The following is a 6,000-nucleotide window of genomic DNA, read 5'->3' on the forward strand; positions in this document are numbered from 1 at the left end:
AAACTGGGGTGGTGCAGGGGAGATTCCTAGCAGTTCTTTGTTGTTTTGTTCCAGAGAGAGAAATTCAAACTGGCAAGACAGAGAGAGGAATCGCTCAGCACCAAGGAAAGCCTGTTTTGCCAGAAGTCATGTCCATAGCGCAATTCTATGTAGAAGTATCTAGGCTTATTTGAGGGCTGGGAACAGGACAGCCATGCTTGCAGCTGCGAAGGAGTTCGGACCAGCCTGGGCAGCACACAATGCAAATGCAGCTATTCTATCTCTGCCATAGCACTGCCTCATTTAGAGCTAGCTCCAAAATCTCTGTGTGGCACTACATCATGCCACGTGCACCAACACTGCAAGAGAACCTCTCTTCCACTAAGCCTAGCAAACCAAAGTTAAAAGGGGATGTGACTGCTCTTTGAAAATATACCATGAAGAGGAGGAGGAGGAAGCTGAGGAGTCAATAGGGAACCTTTCTGTTTAAGGACAATAATGCCACAAAAACAAAGGAGTATAAACTGACTGAGAAAAAATTTTGAACAGGAACAAGATTTCCAACTATCGAAACAGCAAGGCTCAGCACAGCTTTCTAATAAGTACAGTGACACTAGTGCCGTAGGCAATTTTAAACCGGGACTTGTTGAACCTGAAGAAAAGTAGAAGACCTGCTCAGCATCACAGCAGAATGGAGCTGATGGCTCCAAAGGCCCTCCAGTCCCATCTCCTATCTAGAAAAATCAGAGATTTTCTTCCATTGTCCATTCAGGCTACTAAGATGGCTGAAAGCATGTATTTGTGAGTTAGTGTTCTCGGCATCATACCGCCAATAACTTCTGTTCACCTGTCATATTTTTATTTGCAAGGAAATACTGCTAGCAATAATTAGGGGGGAAGAAAAGAAGAATTGCTTTCCAAAGCTTTCAGTTTCCAAATTTTTATGAAAGCAACTTAAATTCCTAAGCTCTCCTTAAAATCAAGATAGATGTACAAAATCTAAAAGAAGAGGCCATTTAAGTCTGGACGCTCATCACATTCAAAAGTTATGGCAGCACAAGTCCTTTTCACACAAAATATAAGAAATGAAATTATATCCTTGTTAAAAAAATCATTGCAATTCAATAGACAAAATTTTTATTCTTTTTATTCATCCTGAAAGTCACAAAAAGGACAATTACCTTTTACACTATCTATGGCTTTCCAAATATGCTTCCAACAGCATTAGTCATAGCATAACTATGGAAACACCAAGCTGAAACTGATACACCAACCCAGATCCTACTGTGCCACATACTGCCGGACGTAGAAGTACCCTCTTACAAAATTAGCTCCTTTATCCCTATTTTAAAGTCCCAAGGCTGTTTCATATATACAAAATCATACAATCCCAAATTTCTGCACACGAAATGTATGTATGTATATTAGATTACTGTGTGCTACTCAGACAACAGGTGCTTTGTATATGAAATCTGTACACAGAAAACAGCGCATTTCTAAAACTTCCTATCTCAGATTTCATGGCAAGATTAGGTGAGCAGAATTAGCTCTTCAGTCAGCAACTATTTGTACAAAATTACTCATAGAATACACCTGCAATATTAAAAAAAAAGGGGGGGGGGACCAAAAGAACATCAATCTGGCATTCTGGAAACTGCTGGCCTAGTTATTTTATTTCAGTGCTTTAGCAATATAAAAAATGTTGTGTTTACTGACAGTTCCCCATAATTTAAAGAAAAATTGTAATTAAAAAATGAGGGGGGGGAGGGAAATGGAAAGAGTGGTGAAGGAAAAAGTCCCAATCTTTGTTGTATTTTAATGGCTTGCTTTCAAATTAAATTGTGAAAAAAAGGGCAGGTTGAGTATTCTTAAAATGTGGATTATTGACCCAACAGACTGTAACTTCTTCAAAGAAGTCATTGTAAGGTATCATGCAAATATCTAGACAGTGTTTTTAGACACATGGATTATTGACCCCAATATACTGTCAAAAGTATTCTATCATGTCAGAACAGAAGCCATGCATGAAAGCAAGATATATGTGCTAAATATTTTTATTACATTTTTGCTGGAAAAAGTCACTATAAATACATCATAGCTGTGTTTCTACACAGGCAAATGAATGAATTTGTTTTCAGCGTGACCAACTGCATGAGAGAATGCCGAAGACTTCTTAACCATACTTTCTACATTAAAGGAAGCTGTTAAGTTACAAGATGGTAAATAAGTGTTAGAAGCCTCAAACTTCCAAATGCATTTGTAGTTCTGTGAATTAGAAATTGGCCACATATTTTTGCTTATGTCACAGTAAGTAAGGAAAAGTATTCCCTGGAACATACTTTATTCTCCACATCCGAATACACAGCATATCTTTATGATCAGTTATAAATCCCTGAAGGCTGTTTATACAAAATACATTAAGCAATCCCATCACAATAAAGTAAACTATAGAGAATACTGCAGATCTAAATATTCAGCACATCAACTTTAGCATCATTTTGCACTATATCCCTTTCTGGAAAACAAACAAACCTGTCATCTGGAAAAATAGTTCCAAATCACACTTTAAAGAACCAATATCCTGTCTCTACATCAGGGACAGCCTCCGTTAAGCATTTAAGTGCTATCAATGAAAAGTAACAGTTTCTCCTCCAATCCTGAACTCTCAGTGACCGTCACGGAAAGTAACAGTTTCCCATTCCCTGTCAGGCAGCAGCATTAATAATCATCAAAACAAAACGAAACACCTTCAAGCAAATATCTGGTTCTGATTAATCTTCATCCCAATGAGCTAAATCCATACGAGGCAACCTGCTGCCCTGTTTACGCCTTCTTAATATGAGGAGCAGAAGTTGGATATAAGGGTTTTGCTACCCTTAAGGCTATGGAATATGTCTCTTTTGGCAATGAGCCAGCTATCCGAGGGAGCCTCCTTTGCTGTTTCTCTCACAGCTATTTTCTAATGGATAATTTTTAAGCAGACACACACAGACACACAAAGTCACCACAATACAGTGCCAGGGTTTTTGTTTTTGTCTAAAGTCCTGTATTTGTTCCTACTCATAACAAGGATCTCAAGGTTTCATCCACTTTCAGCCTGGGGCTTGGGGTTGTTTTTTGATGGGAAGTCAGGGGAAGGGGGGTGTCTGGATTTCCCCCTCACATGCACGATGTCCTCCCCTCTATCCAGCACAGCACATAAAACACCTCTCCAGCTTAACCGACCTAGGCTCAATTACTGTAACATTTTGCACACATCTAAGCAATCAAGAGGCAGGGGTATTTAGTTCAGTTCTCATGTGTAGTGCAGAGAAACCTTTAGCTACATGTGGAAAAAGATTTCTTTACCAAAAAAAAAAAAAATCTCACAATGTAATTTACACAGCGTGGAAACGCCTACAAGGAGATGAAGTACCTGCACCGGGGAGATGTTCAGTTGTTCACTTCATCTTCCGTTGACAAGGAAACCGAACCGCACTTCATTCTCCAGGAAAACCTTCCACTGCCATCATTTGAAAATGTATTTATTTGTATATATGTATATCTATCATCATCATCATCATTATGATAATAATAACCATCATAAAATAATGCTGGTAAAAGAATAAAAAAGTCAAAGTGCAAAATGTGCAAAAGTATGGTCATTGCTTCAGCTTTCTGTTTTGTTCTGTTATCTTTAAGGAGGAAAAAAGTATTTAAAAATAATTACTGTAACATGCTGCAAGAAAAGTTTCACATTATAAACAAGCATCAAAAACCGAAAAAGAAGAAAAAAAACCTTGCTAATTGCACTGAGTATCAAAAAAAGAAACAATAACAAAAATAATAAAATTAACATCTTGCTCTGTGGCTTGCACCACTATTGCAAGATAACAAACTCTTTGTAAACACTGCTGTAAAATGCATTTGTAATTCCCATTTCTATACGGAAAAAAAGCCCCAAAAAACACCCAAAAATAAAAATAAAATAACACCAGAGAAAATCCTCTGCAAAAAGAGTTAGAAACATGCCTTTTCTCTTATCTTTAAAAAATAACCATCATATTTCACACCACTTTTCTGTGCCACAACAAAACCAGTTGCATATATAGATATATAGCTACTAAATGTATATCAGTTGTTGCTGGACTGGCAAGTCTTTATTTTTAATATTATCCTTTTTCATTCCCAATGACTCCCGGCCCCAGCAGCATCTTTTGCTCACAGTTTAGTAACCATCGCATGCTAAGAAAAAAACTTGTCATCAGCAAAAGATCAAATCCATTTAAACAATAATCAAAGAAGAAGAAAAAAGAAAAAAAGAAGAAGAAGAAGAGGCAAAAAAAAAGAAAAAACAAAAAAGAAAAAAAAAACAGGACAAAAAAAGGAGGACAAGAATGTCAGCGGAAAGGTACTCACCGAGCGGGAGTAAAAGGGAGGAATAAAAATGAGAGTTACTATAAAATACAGTATGGCGGTGGAAGAAGGAATGAGGCGCTTTTTTTTTTTTTTTTTTTTTCCTCTCTCCTCTCTAGTCTCTGCCTCCGGCAACCGCCACGTGATCCGCAGCCGGGCGGACTCGCAGGCCGGGAGGGCGCAGGCGGGGACGGGGACGGGGAGAGGGACAGGGACGGGGACCGGGCGAGCCCGCCCCCGCCGCCCGGCTCCCGCGGCGCCGGCCGCCCTGCGCGCTCCGCACCCCGCGCCGCCGCCCGGCCTCAGCAGGTGCCGCTCGCACACCCGCGCGCACACGCACACCCGCGCGCGCGCCCGCACACCCACCCACCCACCCACCCGTACACGCGCGCACACGCAGGCGGCCGCGCCGGCGAGGCGCGGAGGCGGCGGGCGCGGGCGGCGCAACTTGCTCGCTTGCGGCGCACCGCCAAGTTGCCTCTCGGCGCGCCTGTTGCCCTGCGGCCGGGCAGGGGCGGCCCCACCGCCGCCGGGCGCGGAGCGGCGCCGCGGGTCTGCCCGGGGATGGAGGTGCCGTGCCTCGGCCGCTGTCGGCGGAGGGGTTCCGCTCTCCGTGCGCGCGCGTGTGTGTGCGCGCGTGGGGGGGTACCGCACCGTGCTCTGTGTGTGTGTGTGTCCGCGGGGGGGGGAACCCTTCCTGCCCGTTCCGGTTCCCCGCTGTGGGTGCACGGGGGGACCCCGCCTGCCGCGCCGGCTGCCCGTGGGAGCACGGCGGTCCCCGCGCTGGGCTCCGGCTCACCCTGCGTGCCCGAGGGCTACGGCTCCGTGGTGCGTGTGTGTGCGCGCACCGGGGCACCCTGCTGCCGCGGCACCTCCGCCTGGTGCCCCGGGGTGCTCCTCCTGCTGCCCCGGCTCTCCGCATGTGCATGAGGCGACCCCTCCCGCCGCTGCGGTTCGGGCCGCGTGGGTGCAGGGTGCCCTCCTGCCGCTCCGGCTCGGGGGGAGGGAGGGGGGAGCGTGTGCATGGGGCTAGCCCTCCTGCCTCTCTGGCTCGGGGGAGCCGCTCCGGCTCATGGCTCAGAGCCTTTCCCTGCTTTGCGCTGGGGCTGCAGTTACTGTGCCACAACAGTCATGTCAGAGCAGTGTTTCTTCGTCTGCCAGAGATGGTTTCATGTGCGCAGCTGGGGAGAGAAGGACGGGTGCCCGCCGCCCCATCTCGTACTCACTTTTGTCTCTTGGCCCCTGCCCCGCTTTATGCCCTCTACCTCCTCCCTCTCTTTGCCAGCAGCAGGGCTGTTGCTCCTCATAGCAAAGTTACTGGTCGAGGTGGGAGGGAAACCAGGGGCTGCTCTCTGGGGGCTGCACGCTGGGGGGCGGCCCGCAGCAGCAAGCGGCGCAGCGCGGGGCAGCTGGCTCACGCAGGCTGAGCCCGTGCTCCCTGCAGCACCGTGGGCAGCTGCTCGCAGCCTCCGCTCATTGCAATGGAAGGGCTTGGGGTTGTAGCCCCAAAACACGAGAGTGACGCCGAAGTGGCTCTGTTCATTGGCCAGAGAGCAGCTCTCTCTCTTTTTCACTTTACCAAATGAGAAATATTCTAGAACAGGCTGTCTGCCGCTGTTGCTGAGA

General features: G+C 46.0%; 1 protein-coding gene across 8 annotated transcripts in view; it reads right to left on the reverse strand.

The window, feature by feature from the left end:
- RALYL (RALY RNA binding protein like) overlaps positions 1–5,621 on the reverse strand; it is a 387,555-nt gene extending 381,934 nt beyond the window's left edge. For 2 of the 8 annotated variants that reach the window (XM_009689435.2, XM_068933786.1), the window contains exons 1-2: positions 4,378–4,541; positions 3,395–3,481 (exon numbers count right to left, since the gene is read on the reverse strand). The gene's annotated coding sequence lies outside the window, so the exon portion shown is untranslated. Of the gene's footprint in view, positions 1–3,394; positions 3,482–4,377; positions 4,551–5,173; positions 5,283–5,600 lie in introns of those variants that run through there. The other 6 variants (XM_068933788.1, XM_068933790.1, XM_068933793.1 and 3 more) reach the window with 5 other exon arrangements.
- Positions 5,622–6,000: the final 379 nt, after the last annotated feature.

The sequence above is a fragment of the Struthio camelus genome, chromosome 2, assembly GCF_040807025.1.
Source record: "Struthio camelus isolate bStrCam1 chromosome 2, bStrCam1.hap1, whole genome shotgun sequence".
NCBI classification, from domain to species: domain Eukaryota; kingdom Metazoa; phylum Chordata; class Aves; order Struthioniformes; family Struthionidae; genus Struthio; species Struthio camelus.